At 37.6% G+C, this 20,832-nt stretch overlaps 1 protein-coding gene across 2 annotated transcripts in view; it reads right to left on the bottom strand.

Moving 5' to 3' along the window:
* The window catches only part of LOC150103763 (cellular tumor antigen p53-like), a 357,156-nt gene that overhangs the window by 221,718 nt on the left and 114,606 nt on the right, over positions 1–20,832 (bottom strand). The gene's annotated exons all lie outside the window — the stretch shown is intronic.

The following is a 20,832-nucleotide window of genomic DNA, read 5'->3' as shown; positions in this document are numbered from 1 at the left end:
CGTGATTTTTCATCTGGAAAAGCAGGCAAACCCACCAGAACAGCATACGCAATTTACATATGTAGCAAGCAAAGCATATAGGATTGACCGCCCTATTGCAACTTGGCCTCGAATAGACAGTCGAATCTATGGAATGGAATATTCACAAACCCAATAAACACCTTAATTGCTCTTTCTAAATAATTTGATCATAAGTATTAAGGGAAGACGAGAGGTCATTCAGCTGACTAGATCTAATAGAATTTGTAACGATCGGTTCTCCAGTAAGGCAAGTGTTATATTTTCCATTACCGATAATGAATTTGTTGCCGTTTTAAGTGTGACACAACAACAACAAAAAGGTAGAAATAATTTTTGAGTGATTAATATTTACTCCAGAAAACCTTTATTTTTTAAACCAATAATGTAGTTTTTGAAACGGACATAATAATAATAATAATAATAATAATAAACTAACGCCTTTATAGGAAGGTGAGGCACGGGTAAGCGGGTTTTTCTCCCGAAAACTCAGGTTTTTTCTTGTTTATTCCTGTAAACAAGAAAATCGACCATAGAACCCACATTATTTCAGTACATATCTCGTTAGGGTTAGGCACAAAGAGATGGCAATACTCGTTTGCCCGTTTCTTCATTGGTTCCCGCCCATTAGTGATAGACATTAACATATCTCGTTATATCTGACCACCGGTAGAGATTGAACCGCCCATTCACTCTCCAAAAGCTAGATAAGATTTAAAGGCATCGCCTACTCCCTATAAGGGAATAAAAGACGTTAGCTGATTAATTTAGATGACAGAACACAAGAGGAGCCTCCCTAGTCTAACTGGAACAAAGGAACATTGCGAACTGGACTGGAAAACACCTTTGTTCGACTCTCGTAGTGAAGAGAGGGAGCTTTATGTGGGCTTTTTCATTACACACACATTACAAGCAAATTGCCATGAGAATACACAATTTCCAGACAAAAAATAAATATAAATAAAAAATATCGTTGAGCCTGTATAGCTTAGTGGAATTGAACCGTAGCTTCGCAGGCTAATGCAAAGGTTAGAAGGAACTGTAAGTACCTCTTGGTTTCAACCATTTCGTGATATGAATAGCATAATGAATAGAAATAACAATTTTGAACCTAAAGTAGATAGTGAACAAGAAAATCGGTCTGAAGGTTTTAACTCGCAGGACCTATTAAAATCGCTAAACTTACCACCCGAAATAGACTGGTCTAAAACTGTTATTCTTAAATGTGACGCAAAATGCGGTCCTTACACCGAGGAGGACATAATTAAAAGCCTTACGGAAAACAAAGTTAAAGGAAGTGATGTGCGGCATTTAGGTCATCTAAAATGCAATTATGTTTTTCTATTGTCGTTCAAACAACTGACCGTTAAAGAACGATTTGCCAGCATGGGGAACATCCAAGTGAGGAATGGCACCTGTGAAATTATTAATATAAATGCATGTAGAAAATTAGAAATTTTAATACACTGGATGCCACTCCACATACAAAATCACTTGGTTGCTCTCCACTTTGAAAGATTCGGAAAAATAGAATTTTTGGAAAATATATTAACAATTAAGAATGATGACTGGTCTCATGTCCTAAGCAACAAAAAAAAAAATTAGTCATAGAACTCAACGAAGGTGCAAAAATTGACGACATCCCATATACTATAAGAGTGAAAAAGGTTATGGGAATAGTCGTAGTCCCAGGAAGACCGCCATCCTGCTTCCGCTGTAAAAAAATCGGACATCTACGCAGACACTGCAATGAGCCGAAATGTGAAAAGTGCAACCGCATAGGTCATACAGCAGATCAATGCAAGGGTAGCACGTACGCTTCCATATTGAGGCAAAACGAAGAGTCCCCAGACATAGAAGGCGGAGAAGAGGATGTGCAAGACACAGATGGGCATAACAAAGGTAAAGAAGAAAATAGGGAGAATAACAAAGGAAGCAACAACTCATCAACTGACAGGGAAGAAAAAAAAACTTCACGTTACAAAAAGACAACAAAACCACTGTTCCAGAAATGTCTATATCAGACGATAAGAGGGGGGAAGGCAGAGAAAGTGAAATTCCAGAAAGTCGTCCTGAGCCATTACCGAGGGAAGAGATTAGTGGAAAGAACTGTACAGGTGACAAGCAGGAAACCTCAAATGAGTCACAAATAACCTGTAATCCGAAATCCCAAGGGCAAACAAGTCGCCAGCAACACAAAACGTAGCTCCTAAAACACAGCGAAGAACAAAAATTAAGGTCACGCAAATACCACCAGAGCCAGAAGCAAAACATAAAACTACCCGAATAATTGTAACAGAACAAATCAGAACCAAAATGAAGTTAATGAGCCTAAATTGTAACGGGATAAATACCAAAGAATGCCAAAACCTGCTGATCAATGAAATTCACAAAAAATTGCCAGACATCGTAATGCTGCAGGAAACAAGAATTCACGCGCCAGAGCCAATAATACGACTAGAAAAAAGACTAGCCTAATCAATGAACATCCTAACTAATCCTAATCAATGAACCTGCCAGCAGTAGTTCTAGCGGTGCTATCCTTATCAAAAAGGCACCACACATGCAACTGCTGTCCCACGAAGTCTCTGTCAGGCACAGAACCCTAGAAGTTGACATACATCTGACAATCAAATAATAACCTTAATGAATGTGTACGGTCCAACAAAACGTGAAGAAAAAACAACATTTTGGCAGATAATCAAAGAAAATCTGCAACAGAAGAACATAACAGTAATTGCAGGTGACATGAACTTCGTGGAAGAGCCCTTCACTGATCAGGAGAAAGTGTCACAAGCGCCACAGAAAGGACACATCAAGACCTTTGTAGATTGCGGGCTAACAGATGCCTTCAGATTCTTGCATCCAAGAAAAAAGGAGTTCACATTTCGCTCCTGGGAACGCCTCAAGAATCGACAGGGTTTACGTGTCCCAATACAGAGGCTTCACTGCGAGCAGTGTTGAACATATCCCTGTAACTTTCAGCGACCACTACATGGTAATAGCAGAATTTCAACCCCCTCACAAGGAAAAAAGAACAAAGTTCGTCAACAGAAATTTCCCACTGTATAAATTTAATCAGAACTTAACGAAAGATGAAGAATTCAACAAAGAAGTACAAAATATAATATCAGACGTAGAAAAAATAGTCAATCCAATAATAGCCTGGGAAACTTTCAAAAGAAAAATTAAAAACGCAGGCATAAAAATTAGCACTAAAAGAAAACACCAGCAAAACTAAGAAAGAGAGACAGATCTAAAGAAACTATCCAGCCTATACTACATGGATCGGACCAAACCAGAAGTTAAACAAGAAATAAATCTAATTAGAGAAAAAATTAAGGCGCAACAACTTCAGGAAATAGAAGGAGCATGGCTCCGCTCCCGGTTAAGAACCATAGAAAATGATGAGGGCAAAATATCCACAGCTTGGATTTTCGAAAAAAGGAATTATGAAAGAAAGAGAATAGAATGTTTACACTACGATGGGAAAATCATTCAAGAAGATGCGGAACTACTGCATGCTATTCACGAATACTTCGCAACACTGTTTTCGGAAAAACAAAGCGAGGAACGGGACAGAAACAAATTCCTCCCCTTCATACCTAAGATAACCCAGAAAGAGGCGGAAGAATTTGACATCCCGATAACAGCAGCAGAATTCAGGCAAACAGTAAGGCATTTACCAGACAAGAAATCCCCAGGAGAAGATGGTCTTACAAACGAATTTTACAAGCACTACTTCCAAAAATTCGAGCATTTATTTATGAGAATGACCCAAGAAATATACCAAACACAAATAAATCCAGACAGATTCAGCACAGGGTACATCACACTTATCCCAAAAACTTCAGACACAGAAAAATTAAAAGACATATAGCAATGGAGAGGGCTAACACTTTTAAACACCGATTACAAGATCATCTCAAAAATCCTATCCAATAGAATCCAGAAGTACCTACAGAAATTAATATCTCCCGCACAGACTTGTGCAATTAAGGGCAGAAATATAGCAGACACAATTACTCATTTAAGATCAGTATACGAGTACTACAGTCTGACTGACAAACCCTGTGTCCTACTAGGCTTGGATATAGAAAAGGCGTTTGACACCATAAGCCACATATATATATATTCAAAGTTATAGAGGAAATGGGATTTGGCCCAAAATTTAGGAACTGGCTGCAAACTTTCTACGAGAATGCAGAAAGTCAAGTAATCGTGAACAGGAAGCTATCCGCATCTTTTAAAATGAAATGCCCAGTGAGACAAGGAGACCCCCTCTCTATGGCCCTCTTCGTCCTTGCACTAGAACCAGTCATCAGAGCGATCAACTCCAACAAAGAAATCAAGGGAACAAACATTCACGGGGAGAGCCAAGCAAAAATATTGGCATATGCTGATGACATCACATTAACTCTAGAGACGGAAACATCCATTGAAGAGTCAATGAAATTACTAGACGCCTTTGCAAGAGCTTCTGCCCTGAAAGTAAACCTGAATAAATCTCATTGCATGCTAATAGGAAAATGGGAAAAGAAACCTGAGATTCCTCAAGGCATAAGAACTCAGGAATACTTACCGTGGGAGTTAAAATAGGCGGCCCAGAAACGTATGAAAAACAGTGGAAAGAACTCCACGCAGCTGTTGCGTGGAAAATAAATACTATGCGCCCAAGACAACTATCTGTAAGAGGAAAAGCGCGAATATGCAATATATATTTATCCTCTCGCATCTGGTACAAAGTGAACATCCCGTACCATGGGCAATGGGCAGACAAGATCCACAGGCTGTGCGCCACCTACATCTGGGGCTCTCGGTACGAACCGATGAGGAGAACAACGCTCTTTCACGAATTAGAAGCAGGAAGTCTAGGTCTAATTAACATCCACTTAAAAACAGTTATCAACAGAGCGAAGACTGCAGAAACAGCAAACACCAAGTCATACCACGGATATGCAATAGCATTCCTACAGAAATGCCTTCCACACAGAATAATCAGCACAATGCCAGAGATTCAAGGAAGAGTGCCCAGAATGTTTACAGAGATGGCGGAGGGATACGTATTTGTAACAGAGCTCATCAACACTGAAACCTTAATAAGTCAAAAAACAAAAGCAACATACTACAAACTAAGCAGAACAACCATTCCCATACCACAACATAGAGAATTAAGAAGAGGACAAATCACACTCAGTCCGGTATTAAACAATATCTTCAAGCTCCCAATACATCCAAAGTATAAAACCTTCTTCTTTAATGTACACCATGCCTGCCTGCCTACCAACCAAGATGTGGATAGTGGCTAAAGGTATACCCATTGAAGGGCATGCAACATGTCAGTTTTGCCAGGAACCGGAAACACTATACCACCTAATGTTATATTGCAAGGAAGCAGAAGTAACTTGGAAAGCCGTTAAAAGATGGCTTCCAGAAATCAAAGTAATCAATGAAGAAATGTTATTCTGGCTAAAAGGAAAACATATAAACAGGGTGCAAACAATTGTTCTAATCCTAACGATGTACGCAATTTGGGCTCACAGGTGCGACCAAGCGTATGGAAGGGAAGACAGTCCCGGAACAATATCGAAATTACATCACTACATCCAGGAGGAGATCACCAATTCGGTCCAGTCCAGAAGAATGACTACAGAAGAATGGACACACTTAACCTCCACCCTTACATCAGATGAATCCTCCAACCAACAACAGAACGACACCTTCATCACTCCTAGTGGAAATGGGGCAAATCGGAAGTAAATTCGGAAGGATACTAACTCTCCACCAGAGGAAACAGCACCTGAGTCACTTAGAACAGATCTCCTACCGCTGGAAAAAAAAAGTGTTCTCCTACTTCATTGCATGCGAATGTTATTTCGCTGTACAGATTTATCTTGTAGAATATATAGATTGTTAAATATAGATTGTTAAATATATAATAAGTGTGATATATCATTATATATATGGTATGTAAATAGAATTAACTGTATATTTAAAAAAAAAAACTTATACCTTAAATTCTACCTAATTATACCTTAATTGATGTAATAGAGAAAATAATGTGTATGTAACTAACAGATGAGATTCCCTGTTTATAAGTAAAGGAAGTTAAGGCATTTTAAGAGAACAGTAATGTAACAACTACATTATAACATGATGATATAATATAAAATGAAACTTCGATTGAAATAATGGTATAACAAATGTATATATTGTATATAGAATTCATTATGATGTAAATAATTGCAAAAGTTTATAATAAAGTTGTTTAAAAATATATATATATAGCTTAGTGGAATTCGTGTGTGCCGTCCACAGCACTACACTGCCTGAAGGAAGTGTGTCACAAGTTCTATTCTAGCCGCCGACTAGAACTTTCACTAAGCCTTTTATCGACAGGTTCCCGAGTTACGCAATCTATAGCATCGGGAGAAATAAGCGAGCTTTTTTCTCCCGAAAAGTCAGGTTTTTAGTCCCCTGAACTCAAGAAAATCGTCCTTAGAACCCAATTTTTAGACGGTAAAACATACGTGTTAAGATTAAAGATCACGAGATGGCACCACTTGTCAGCCGCATAAAATTGACATTTTAGAATATTTCCGAATAACATACATAATGCCAATTTATATTTTTGGCATAATTTTCTGACTGATTCTCTTTGAGGAATATGAAGCATTAGAGATTTTTTTTTCTTTAATGCCAACAACAAATTCATTGTAATGAAATACTGATGACATACGATTTTATTACTAAGGCTGTGTTTCGTAATCCCTTGGTAATATCTTCAATAACACTAGATTGTTACAAGAAATGAGTACAAGTTATATTCTGATCACAGACTAAACGAACTTTTTCTAGGGGTTTTCTGTTAAGTCTCAAGTTAGTGCATATTTGGTAGGGGTAAACCAGGATTTTTCCTAAAGATTTTTAATCCTACAACTCAAGATAACTAACTAAATAAATAAGAGTAATAAAAATCGATGCAGAACACGATACTAGTTAGCATTAAGAAAACAAGATGAGAATAGTTGGCTGTATTCTTGTCACCTTTCACCTAAGTTACCAGCTTAGAATGCAATATCAACTACTGCAAGGACGAATGGTAGTGACCAGTCGCCAACCTATTTACAAAAGTGGGAAATCGGCTGGCGACTGGTTCTGGGTTCCACCTTTCATCATCATCTGATGATGAAAGGTGAAGACCAGTCTGCAAAAAACGTTATGGGAAAATAATGTCACCTACTTTTTTTTTTTTTTTTGGAATGAAGAGACATTCATTAACAATATACATAACGCAGTTAACAGAATACAATCTTAAAATAATTTAAAAAGAACATGTGTAGCTCAGTGGATGTGACGTTTGCATACCACGACGCTTGACTGCATGAAGGAAGACGTTTCAAATCTACTCGGCGACTAGAGGAAAATTTTTTAAACCTTTTTTTTGACCGGTTCCCGAATTAGTCGATCTCTGGCACGGGCAAGCGGGTTTTTTCTTCCAGAAACTAGGGTTTTTCGTTCTGTAAACTCAAGAAAATCGACCGTAAAACCCACACTATTTTCAGACATTAAATATGTTGTGTTAAGGACCATGAGATGGTGTCACTTGTTGAGCTGTCTGTTCACTGCGCGCCGCTTAATCAGTGATAGCTTTGGGCCAGCTATTCTGATTGGCTATTAAGTGGAGATTTTGGAGCTCAGTCTCCAAAAGTTAAATATTGTGTTAAGGACCATGAGATGGTGTCACTTGTTGAGCTGTCTGTTCACTGCGCGCCGCTTAATCAGTGATAGCTTTGGGCCAGCTATTCTGATTGGCTATTAAGTGGAGATTTTGGAGCTGTCTCCAAAAGTTAAATAGGACTAAAAGGGCCTCACCTACTCTCTATATGGGAATAAAAAAGGCGTTAGCTGATGATTTTGATTTGACATAATTTAAAAGGCACATTTTTACAGGGTATGCCTTTACAAAGCATAGTCTGTTTACTCTGCTAATGTGATAAGAATCTTAGCAAGAACATTTTACTTATCATTTTGTAGCATTCGGTATCATCATGATACATATAATGCTTGTTTACTTATAAATATTGTCACTTAGACTGAAGATCAATAGTTCATGGCCATTCAGACTATTTTGCACTTCATTTCAACTTTAAAATAATATAATATAATAATAATGAATAATAAATCGGCTAAGGCCATTTATTCCCAAAGAGAACAGGCAATGCGGTTTCCCTACCTTTTGGAAACTGGAGACATCCAGTTTCTACCTTAGCGAAACACACATAACTGGCCATAATGTCATATTTACGAAATGACATAAAAATTAATTATATTTAAATATTTCTAATCACATTTCCATCTATCAAGAAAACAGTGCACAACACCACCCTCTTAATCTAGAATTACCACACGAGTTGTAATTGCCAAACGATTGAGAAGAAATAAGTAAGCACAAGACTTCCTATTCAAGCTATGCCCTTCAGGTTAAAATAATAATCATGTTATTGTTTGAATTATATGGATACATCTAGTTACTCGAAATAAAAAATATATAAATATATATTCAATAAAATATCAGTAGCGTAGTTATGTGTTCTGTGTTCAGTAAAGAGATTGGAATGTGTGAGTATGGGAGGGGGGTGGATTACTTGAAATCTGTTCTGAGAAAACTGCTGTGTGAGAGCTTCCCTGAAGACTCAAGAAAGATTTGCTAAGACATGCAAAAGATAAAAATTTCCACACAGCTTGCATTTTTTAGAAATTAAATGAACAGAACAAACATGCCAGTTCACAATTCCTGCAAAGAGAAGGGGAGAATTAATATACGCAAATTATGTAATTCCATGAATCATAAGCAAAAATAGCATATAATCTAATTTTGGCATAGCAGAAATATTTAATTTAGTTAATGTCTAAAATATCTGGAATCCTTATTTCGCAACAGCTCTTGTTTACAACTAACAATGGAAATCGCAGAGATACTATGTGCCATTACGTTTGCCAATTCTGACAGAATATATCTAACATAAAATAAAAATTCTTTGAATGGGCCCAGCAATACTCTAAGACAGGTGTCCTCAATTAAACTAATGGCCACTAAGCTTGATTGTTGAATCTCTGGTAGACCAATCATCAAATATCTGATGACTTCGGGACACTTGTTTTGATATGCAGCTATTGTTAATATGAATAATTACTGCAACTTACCTAATCTTATCTTGACATAATTTCAAAATAATTTCCATGAAAACGAATTTATGTTTATTACACTTGCACTAATTTTGTAAGCAATATCCATACGATGCTTCGGTAACAGCTGGTGGGCAAGTTCTAGCAACTTGGCGGTTTACCATTTGAGAAACAGATCTTTCTTCAAATTCAATGAGAGCAATTTTCGAATTATTATGCAAATTAAACGTAATGTTTTTGTAAACAGGAGACGATTCCTAATGGCAAATAATAACAATCCACCGATGATGATTATTTTTTTTCAACTGAACTTGAGTTAGTGCATCTATATAGAATTTCTTTCCAGAAACTCAAATTTTATTTTATTTTTTTCGCTTATAGAAGTGAAGAAAACATGTAATACGTAGCATTTAGTGGATAGTAGATTAGAGATTAGTGTTGAATGGCACTGCATCAACAAGCTGTCCGCACGGTTAGGCTAGTGGCTGTGCGCTTCGCAACCATATGACCGGGGAAGGAGTGTCCAAGGTTCGATTCCCGTCGAAGACGTGAGGAATTTGAGGATCTTCCTCAGCCATAGCCAAGTTAGCCGGTCTTGGGCACGAGCAGCAGGGTTTTTTCCGCCAGTTTATCTGGCGTTTTTCATCCCGCAAGCAAGCAAACCGGCCCCGTGAACACACACGGATCTACAGCCATAAATACTTAACCCCCCCATGAGGGGGCTCAACTCGCCCCAATAAGGACGGGGGAGAAAAAGGGAGGAAACTCCATACGAATAAATAAATAAACAACGAATTGTTGAAAAAGAGAGTGACACTACATGAAGCTCCAAAACTCGGATTAATTTTTTCGATTCTATAGAAGTGCAAGTAATTATAAAAAGAATTCTGCCAATGGTTCAGCAGCTTCCAGGTACAGGGTTCTTAAGGGGCATTCTTCTGTCAAGAAAGAGTAAAGTGATAATTATTACATACACGAATAAAAGCAACAAAACGAAATTAAATACAAACAAAGCAGTTGAGCAACTTACCACGTGGTAAGTTTTACGAAGCTGGGTTGCAAGGGAAAAAAAGACATTAAGCTTTAATGTCTGAATTAACTGGTACCGAATAATACTTTTTCTGGGGATTTTGTCAGCTGATTTCAGAGTCGTTCGATCTCAGTAATGTCTGTCTATCTGGAAGAAACCAGCTTTTATTCCGACAATTCAGCAACATCGATTGTTAAAAACATACATGCGGAATTCCTTAATTCTCTTAAGGAGTAAGAATTCCATATATTGCTAAATATTTCTTTCTAGCAATATTTTCATATACCAGTGCTTCACATAAAGGATAAATGTTCTACTTTTGCAACCATATTCTAGATATATGACAGGAAAACTCTTTACCCTGATCTATATGCTGTACCGTCAAGTCATAAGGATACTACAATATACTGGAGGTAAACCATCTTGATGTCAGAATATGCGGCTTCAGAAATTTGATGATTGTTGGTGTGATGTTACTAATACGTTTTCAGTTAGATTTTGTCCATTTTTTCCCCCTTTGTAACACACATACGCAAAAGAATTGCATGACAGATAAAAAGGTTATATTTCGGGTAAAACTACAAGATACAGAAATAAAACCAAGTATTTTGTTCTTTGAGCTAGCAGAAAGAAGAAAAAGAGAATATTCTAACAAATTACACATATCAAGTGCAACAAATAGAAATTCGAAGTTGAAAAAAAAAACACTTCCATAATTCTCAAATTAAAAACAAATAATATAATATGAAAAATGATATTAAGTTCTCCTATATGTAGGTGGTCTGAAAAGTTCTCAGCCTCAAAAATAAATGGCAACACTATCGGCAAGATTTTTTTTTATCCAAGGTTGGTACATCTGTCATCCATGTGAAATTGCAAATCATACTATCAAGTAGTTTGTTTTATACAGCTGTTTGAAGCAAAAGTGTTGTCAGTATCGCTCGAAATGGACAAAATTGAGTATCGTGAAGTTATAAAATTCTTTGTAAAAGAAGGTTCACGCCAAAAGAAATTCATTCGAAGTTCATAAAAGTTTATGGGCACTCTTCTCCTTCGTTTTCGACAATCAAGAAATGGGTTGCCAAGTTAAAACGCGGCCGTACCGGCCTTGAAGATGATCCACGTGGAGGATGTTCAAAAAGTGGAATACCACCAGAAATCATTGATCACATGCACGATATGTTATTGTATGTCCTGCCAGTCAAAGCGCACGAAATTGCTGAGAATATAGGCTTTCAAAATAACGTGTAGCAGTGACGCACTCACGATTTAATCTTGGGGGTGGGGGAAGAGTTGAGTAGACGATTTGAGAATAGACACTACGCATTGCATACGACCTGTGACTGAGCATCTGCAGTGATCGCCAATAAATGAAACCCGTGATCTCCTCGGGCAAACGAAGTAGCGCTCGGTCCGTCCGAGCACCTCGTTCGCCTTGCGTTCACAGCCGCCGTGATTCCCAAGAGCTATAGGGTATTCCCACCTTATGTGCTCGCTAATTCATAAGTAGTATAGAAACAGAACACGACACAACATGAATAAAAAAATAAATTTTAATTAGGAAAAGATTATTGGAAAAATTTTCTAGTGTTTTTATCCTTTTTCTTTTTTTTTTGGGAGGGAGGAGCCCCCTGGGTGCGCCAATGATGTGTAGGATACATTTCGCATGAAGAATTGCAAATGAAACAGCTTTGCGCAAAATGGGTGCCGTGCAGTTCAAAAACGCCCTGGCATGAAATCTCTGAACAGTACTTGGAGCATTTTAACAAGAATAAAACTGATTGTGTGCTACGATTTATTACTATGGATGAGACTTGAATTCACCATTACACATCAGAATCCAAACAGTGGATAGAAGCCGGTTGTTCAGCGTCAAAGAAGGCAAGGTCATGGCATCGGTGTTTTGGGATGCTTAAGGCATTTTGTTTATTAATTATCTTGAAAAGGGTAAAACAATAACTGGAGAATTTTATTCTGATCTTTTAACCAGACTAGACGACAAAATTCATCAGAAAAGACCCGATTTGCAGGAAAAAAAAATTATCTTTCATCAGGACAAGGCACCTGCCCACAAAGGCGTTCTGGCAATGGGAAAATTAAGGGATCTGCACTATGAATTGTTTGGAACATCCACCCTATTCCCCAGATTTGGCTCCCTCTGACTTCTATCTCTTCCCAAAACTAAAACTCTTCCTCGTTGGTCAGCGTTTTTCTTCGAATCAAGAGATGATTGCATCTGTAGAGGGGTATTTTGCAGATCTTACTGAGAACCACTACAGGGACAGGATAATGGGGCTGGAATAAATGTATTAGTATTAAGGGGGATTATGTTGAAAAATAAAAAATAATTTTCGATTTCATTCGATTGGAAAACTTAAGTTTGATTCTAGTCATGACTGGAGGAATCTTTATATGGACATTTTCAATGGAAGGTGAGTTAGCCGATCTCATGCGGAGGTAGCAGGGTTTTTCTCCAGGAAACTTAGGTTTTTCATCCCGTATACAGATAAATCGGCCCTTCAGAACACATGCAATTTACAGACAAAAAATACTAGCTGTGGTGGGCAGTTGATGGCGCTGGTGTAGATGATTGGTAGTAGAGGATCGGTATAGTGGTGGAGACAGAGAGTTGCACAATAGGTGTCCTGCCGCGATAAGTCTTCGAACTACTTGGAGGTGTCACTAATAATAATAATTATAAATTCGTTTTTTCATTGTTAGGCCGAGAACTTTTCAGACCACCCACGTATATAAGCCTGCCATCCTGTTTAATGAAAATTGAAGTACAAAGCTTCCAACACAGCTTGAAATCACAACTTGTACTCCAAAAACTAACTAAAAACCAAACAAAGGTTCATTTAGGTAATGTTTAGATGTTATACATCTGAACACAATAGTAAACGATGTTTGCGGATAAGCAAAATAGAGCTGAAGGGATCCGAAAAGAAACCTGACTGCTTTCACGCTCGCTTACAGTTGTCAAAATCTCAGTCCCTTTCGGTCATCGGAAAGTATCCCCTACAAGTATATGCAAATATTTTAGAACTTTAAAAGTACATAGACGTATATACAATGATAACACAATTAATATTTCATCAAGGGATATTTATTTTGAGTTGCGTGTTTGAGACTGTGAGATGCAAGTAATTGAATACATCTAGGCAGGAAAAAGCAAGAGAATTTCTTTATAATATTAGTTGGGATACTAAGGAAATTTGAGGAAAAAGGAGTGGCAAGGAAGTTTCAGATATTTAGATAACCTTTCTGGTATCAAAGAATTCAATCTACATAGTGGTGTTTCAAGTGATCAATTTATATGCAAGTATGTCGTATGTTTCACAAATTGCTTTTTACTGCAGGAGATTCTTTCAATTTTATGAAAAGTTCAAGACAGGCATTTATATCAGAACTGCAGGATCAATGGACCACTTAGGCAGTTCCATCCATTGAGAAGTTTCTACAATTCCAGATAAGCATTAGTAATGATAGTATGAATACTATAACTTCAGTTTCCTAAAAAATCTCATATATTATACAGTAAAAGACTTCACATACTCGTGGAGATGCCACACACACTCTCTAGAACACATGCTGCAGAATGCCTTAAACAATGACCAGTTTATCATGTTTCTTGTATATTTTCTGATGGTAGTCCACAATCATGTTTAGCAGGACTTATTACTTGGACATTGAAATTCTTATTTGTAGTAACAAGTTAAGTTCAAGTCTTACCTGATTACAGAAATGCTGGATAAATTGTATATGCATCGCCCCTCACCCCCATACACAAAACAACGACTCATCACATGCGACCTAAACTAAAAACAAGATGTACCCAAGTTTCCGGGAGAAAAAACCCTGCTACCTCCGTATGAGATCGGCTAACTCACCTTCGATTGAAAAAGTCCACATAAAGATTCCTCCCGTCGCGACGAGAATCGAACTTAGGCCTATTCCAATTGAAGGGCGCAATGTATACCATCGTTCTTCCAATTGCGCTACGGAGGCCTCTCTCAAAATACTCGAAAATCTCTGAAGAACACTGATATGACAATTTGAGAATGCATTCAGATAAAATACTCTATATCATTTTGAGATTGCAATAGTTTTTTTTCAAAGCTAAATTAACTTTAAAAAAAACATTGATGCTTCTATTTAGTGCATTTAATTAACTGAATAGCACTTCACTGTGTGCCACTTAAGTAGGATAGCCTTGGGTCAGCTATCTGATTGGATACCAGTGGGCACTCAGTCTCCAAAAGATAGATAGGGCTAAATGGCCTCGTCTACTCCCTATACGGGAATAAAAAGGTGTTAGATGATTTTAAAAAATTTAAATCAAGGACATATCACAACCATTCAAGATAATGAGAGAAGATAGCTGCCATCCCAGAAAGTACACAGCATTGTTTTCTAGGACTCACCTTGTGATAAAAAGTTGGGTTTCAAATAAATGACTGTCATGGAATTTCGTTTTACACTACTATAAAATCTTACATCAATAATGACTGTCATGAAAAACAGGAATCCTTCTCGCTGAAACTTGAAGTTTTTTTACATGCTCCTTGCAGCTCAGAAAAAAAAAATCAACTGTATAACTTGCATTCTTTCTAACATTAACATACCAATTACGGTTCAGCATATGAGAAAGCATGGCTGCTGTAAGTTCCCTCCGAAGTTTTACAAAAACCATTCGTAACTATCAGTGACGACTATGTTTAAAGATCGACTGCCTACCAATTTACAAGTCTAGTAGGCCTAAACGAGGTCCGGCTAGCTCCTTTGGGAATTAAAACATAAATTTATCTACTCTATAATATAAAATGATAAGCCTTTTTCTATAACGTTTTTGTGTCACGTTTTGAAACTCAGGGCTACCCTGAGTGTCGAGTCTTGAAAATTCAAGGAGAACCAGCCTACCAGTCCGGAACTCGGGGAATTGGGCGCCGTAAGCGCAAGGGGGGGGGGGGAACGGAAACTCCCTTCGGAGTCATTATAATTCAAGAACTGGCTACCAGTCCGGAACTCTGGGGTTTGGGCGCAGCAGTCGCCAGGGTTGTAGTTATAAGTGATGTTAATTAGTAACTGAAATTCTCGAAATGCTATTCAGTTAATTAAATGCACTAAATAGAAGCATCAATGTTTTTTTAAGTTAATTTAGCTTTGAAAAAAACTATTGCAATCTCAAAATGATATAGAGTATTTTATCTGAATGCATTCTCAAATTGTCATATCAGTGTTCTTCAGAGATTTTCGAGTATTTTGAGAGAGGCCTCCGTAGCGCAATTGGAAGAACGATGGTATACATTGCGCCCTTCAATGTGACATCCCCTTTCGAGTCATCAGAATTCAAGAACCGGCCTACCAGTCCGGAACTTGAACAGGTTGGGCGCCGTAGACGTCAAGGGGGGGGGAGGATCCCCCTACTTTGAATAATAATAATATATGGAAAAAGTCATGCCCAGGCTGGACTGTAAATATATATACATGATTACGATACTACTGCTAAAAACATCACACATACTCTCGGAATGAGGTTATTTTCAAGGCATATTTTTTTTAATCACATCACCTTAAGAACCAAGTAAATTCAGCTTCTACTACCAAAACTGGCCAATAATGTCCTGAAATATAAGAGAAACACGGTATACTGGCACCACAGCATTGGTTATTTCAGCTATAATTACAACCAAACAAATAGTTTCAATAGAGAGGGAGAATGACAATGCCCTTTGTATGGATCCAGTTTTGTTTTTGATTCCTGTCAAAGTATGGGAGGAACAAAGACTTCAGTTAAACGTGAATTACGTAAGAAGGAAGAATTACCTTCTTGGAATCTTGGTCTTTTCATCCTGAATATCATACAAACCAGCCGGAGAAACATGGGAAAAGGTGATTTATATATTAATGATATAAGTGAGTTATTCTTTAATGGGCTGAACTATGTATTTATTGATCCAATCTTATGTAATAGTATTTAAAATTGACAAAGGCCGCTGTTGTTTGAAGTCCCAACTTCATTTGCAATCTCTATCCACTGTTCATAGCCTTAGTTTTTTTTTTTTTTTTTGAAGTCTCCAAGAAAAACATGCAGCATATCACAAGTGGCCTGAGATAAACTTTCATTCTCAGCTTAGTGAAGCTTACAACAATTTGAAAACAGCTATCAGCACTTGCCATGTGCGCCCGAAAAAAATTGATATTTAAGTTTAAATAAGTAGTATAATGTGTTTGAGATTAAAGGTGCTTAACAGATATCTGATAATTGTAATAATAATTTTAATGGTAAAATCGATATTTATGTTTAAATAAATGTAATAATTTTAATGGTACAGTTTGATAAGTTGATTGATCGTAAAGACCAACCTTTCCTTTCGCTAATGATGACACCCATTAACTTCTCGCTTGCTTGCTGAACAATTGCGCATGCAAATAGAGGAGATTGACAGCTGGACTGGGGGGGGATGTCGATAACCCAAGTAACGAAAATGAGAGAGAGGGGGGGGTATTATTATTACATGACACCTCCAGGGAGTCCAAAGGCTCATCGAGGAAGGGCACTTACTCTACAACTCTGTCCAGTGGCGCACCCAAGGAGGGAGCCAAGGGGGGCCTGGCTCACCCAGAAGAAAAAGGAAAAAACACTAGAAAAATTTCCAAAAATCTTTTCCTAATTAAAATTCTTTTTTTTTTTAAATTTATGTTATGTCGTGTCTTCTATTTCTATACTACTTATGAATTAGCAATCACATAAAGGGAATACCCTATAGCTCTCGGGAATACTAGCCACTGTGAACATAAGACGAATGAAGTGGTGCTTGGGTGCTACTTCGTTTGCCCGAGCCAGGCCAGAGGGTATCATGTATTGGCAATCACTTCAGATGCCCAGTCATAGCTCGTATACAATGCGTAGTGTGTATTCTCAAATCGTCTACTCAACCCCCCCCCCACAAGAATTAATCTTGAGTGCCCAGTCCCCTCCAAGATTAAATCCTGAGTGCGTCACTGACTCTGTCTCCATCTACCGCCCACCACCACTAGTATATCACAATCACAAACATCCATGTCTACAGCGAGATTCGAACCCGCAGTCTTTTGTCTGGAGAGCAGATACGCTAACCACTTGGCCAACAAGTTTAAGAACAAAGACTGGAGAATTTTGTTTTAGGAAGTTTCCGTGAAATTTGACAATTGGAATGTGTTAACAAAAGATTCCAAAAAGGAATTTTAACAAGGTGAATCCTGACTGATGAAATGAATAAACAAATAAATACTAACAGGAGATATTAAATAGGAGTTCTATTGCAACATTCAAAGAAACACTGCGAGTTCTTTTTCTGTCTCAAGGACACAGGAGATATTGATGAATTATCTTCTTTGAAACAAGTGATGGAATTAAACAAATCTGAAACTGTAAAGCAGCATTGAAGAATAAAAGCTCTACTTTCTTGGGACATTATGTATAATTCTGGCAATGAATTGAATTACCAAAGGTAAAAGACATGCTCAGTGAGACAGAGTAAGGATGAATGAAACAATACGCTTGGAAAAAAAATCAATGGCTACCAGTGTGATAAACAAACAGCCATGGCAACCACCTTAATAAGATGCAAGACCACCTTTTACTGCAACAGGGGCAAATGCTAGTCTTGAAATTCATGCTTGCTCTTGTTATCATTCAGGGAGTGAGAGGTGTGATTGAAGTCTGATTAGCGGAATAATGAATTACTGACCATTTAAAACTATACATTTAGAAATTTATGTACATTTAATCATACAAATACAACATTTATTTTACAAATCATATTCTATATTTTTCAATTTAGCTACTTGAATACAAATTCTACCCTACGGTTCTTCTTTACGAACTGGTCAATAACATCGTCATAAAAAGTTGGTTGTAACTTAATTTTCCCAAGCAACATGCACACTTGTAAGGGCTGGCTGAAGCTCACTGGCTAGAGTTGACTGACAATACGTTGACTGCGTATGGCCTGTATTTAAACAACAGAGTGAGACGACGTGAAATGGCTATGCACGTGCATGAAATCACAGTGCTGCTGCGAGGACCTGGAAGCTCCTACAACCGAGCAATCCAAGCTAGTTTTGACTAGACGAGCAAGCATTGGCCTTCGATACACAATGCAAAGCTCAATTATTGCCGTGCAAGTTTAAGACGTCTTCTGTCTACAAAAATAAAAGCCTAAATGGAATGCTTATAAATGCATGCATTTATTAACAAATAAATATTACTTCTTTCTCAATTAATGAGCTTGAGCAGCAAGCATGGAGAATTTGCCACTGTACTGCAATCACTGCAGCAATCATATGAGGCATACTTTCCACAAGCATATGAAGTGATCAATGGGAATTTTAGACCATTTTTCCTGTAGGCATATAACAAGGTCCTGGTACATAGCTTCTAATCATTTCATTTCATTGGGCTCTGTGGAGGCCAGTCAAGTGTGGTAACATTCATGTCTACAAACTACGCAGTTACAGCAGCAGCCTTATGACATGGGCATTGTCTTCAAATGGTCAGTTTCTTAGAAATGCCATAAAGCAGGAAACATTGCATTATCCAGAATGTTCAGATACCTCTTGTAGTTCAATGTTTGTGGCACCACAGAGGTCCAAGGCCAAACCAGGAAAACAAGACCATACCATCACACTGCTATCTTCGAATTCATTGTTGGGGTTACACACTCTGGCAAGAGATGTTTACTGGGCATCTGCCACACCCACACCTGTCCATCTGCTCAGTAGAGGATGCAGTGTGATTTATTGCTCCCTAACACAGCTTTCCAAGCTTCTACATCCCACTGTAAATGCTCATTGCACCACTGAAGATAACACTATATGTTGGTTTGGGTAATGCAGGGCTTGCATATTGCAGTCCTACCATGGAAACCCATGTTGTGAGGCTTGGTTCTGAATGTTTTTGTGCAGATTCGTGTTCCAATCGATGCCTGGAACTCCGAGTTCAACATGTTGGCAGATAAATGGAGGTTTTTACATACCGTCCTTCGTAACACTCTGCAGTCACTTTAGACTTCCTGCACTTCCATCTCGGTATGGTATCACTGACTGTTGACCTAGGATTGCCCAATTTGTGAACAGTTTGCCAAAGAGATTGGCCTGCAGCCTGGTATCCTATCACAATGCTTCTTTCAAACCCCATCAGTTCCCTTCTTGCAGCAATTTCACCCAGACATAATAGTTGCACTGATTTGGGAGCATCATATTCCTCCAATTTATACTGGCTATAAACAACATGTGACTTGTTACATGTTGGCACAGTGCACTTTGGTGGTGGTGTCCATTGACTTCCATCCAAGCAGTGTATGTTAAATAATGAAACTGCATGCATGCAGAAGTTAAGGAGAAGAAAAAGGAGAATTTTATATTTTAAGAAAAGGCCTGATAAAGAATTCTCATGAGCATTTATTTTTCATAATATAATAGTATATTATGTAGGTATTTGTTGGGAAAAAAACAATGTGTGCAGTATTCAAAAAAACAATGTAGACTAATTAGTATATGTAAAATATGTAAAACAAACCAATAACAGAATGAATCAGTGCATAAGTGATTTTGTTATCTAACAGATAAACGAGATCTTAAAAGCACAGTTTATTTAGAAGGGCTTGCATTCAATTAGTTTTTGTAGTTATTAATTTAAATATTTACCTTGCATATATTTTTGTTTAGTTGTTTGTGTTTGAAAATATATATGAATTAGAAGTGAAATTTGACTGAGGATGATGTGCTGTCAAGACTAGAAATAGTTGAATATAGAATTTTCCAAAAGGATAGTGTTGGATTTGGTGATATCCTCACAGGATGAGATTGTGAATGAGGTATCAACACTGCCACCTGTTGGTGAAAGTGATCATGAGATTGGTTTGGAAGGTAGTCAAACAGCCAAAAGATTTTACCAAGAAGGGCTATATGTGAAACTATAAGGTGGATGATTATGAGAAGGTCCATAGTCAACTAACATCAATATACTGTATTGGGTTGATGAGTTGTGAAGAAATGATGTTGACAGTGCAATACACATCTGTTATGTTATGTCTGTCTTTCCTCTTTCTATCTTTCTCTTTTCTTCTTGTTCCTTTTCCTTCCTCCTAATGCTATTAAAGTACTTGAGAGCTAAAGGTGAATCTTTCCTATTTTACTTCTTTTTAATCCCATGCAGTGGGAGGCTGCTTGGTCTGCCTTCAATGTAGTACATAGCTTCTAATCATTTCATTCCAAAGTGCATAATTTACAGTTTGTTACATAAATCCGACAGCTATTATCCTTCGACCACACTGTCAATCTATTTAAATCATCGGCAGCCTTACCTTATAGGCTTAAGTCCCAACCCTGCTAGTCAGCATAGGATGAATTAGGACCAGAATCCCCCATATTTGTAATCAGGTGGATCATATAAAATGTAAAGGATCATAGAACCCATGGCCATAACAAGCAATGTAATTACCCAAATAAGACATTTCCATCTCGTCAGAATGGTGATCCAAATATACCTTCCCAAGAGGTCTACATCAGATAAGAAAGTTGATGAGATCATAAAGAAAAAAGGAAAATAA

The sequence above is a fragment of the Typopeltis vanoorti genome, chromosome 8 (assembly GCF_054136105.1).
Source record: "Typopeltis vanoorti isolate ZY-2024b chromosome 8, IOZ_Tvanoo_1.0, whole genome shotgun sequence".
NCBI lineage: Eukaryota > Metazoa > Arthropoda > Arachnida > Uropygi > Thelyphonidae > Typopeltis > Typopeltis vanoorti.
This window is presented reverse-complemented; position numbering and strand designations above follow the sequence as displayed.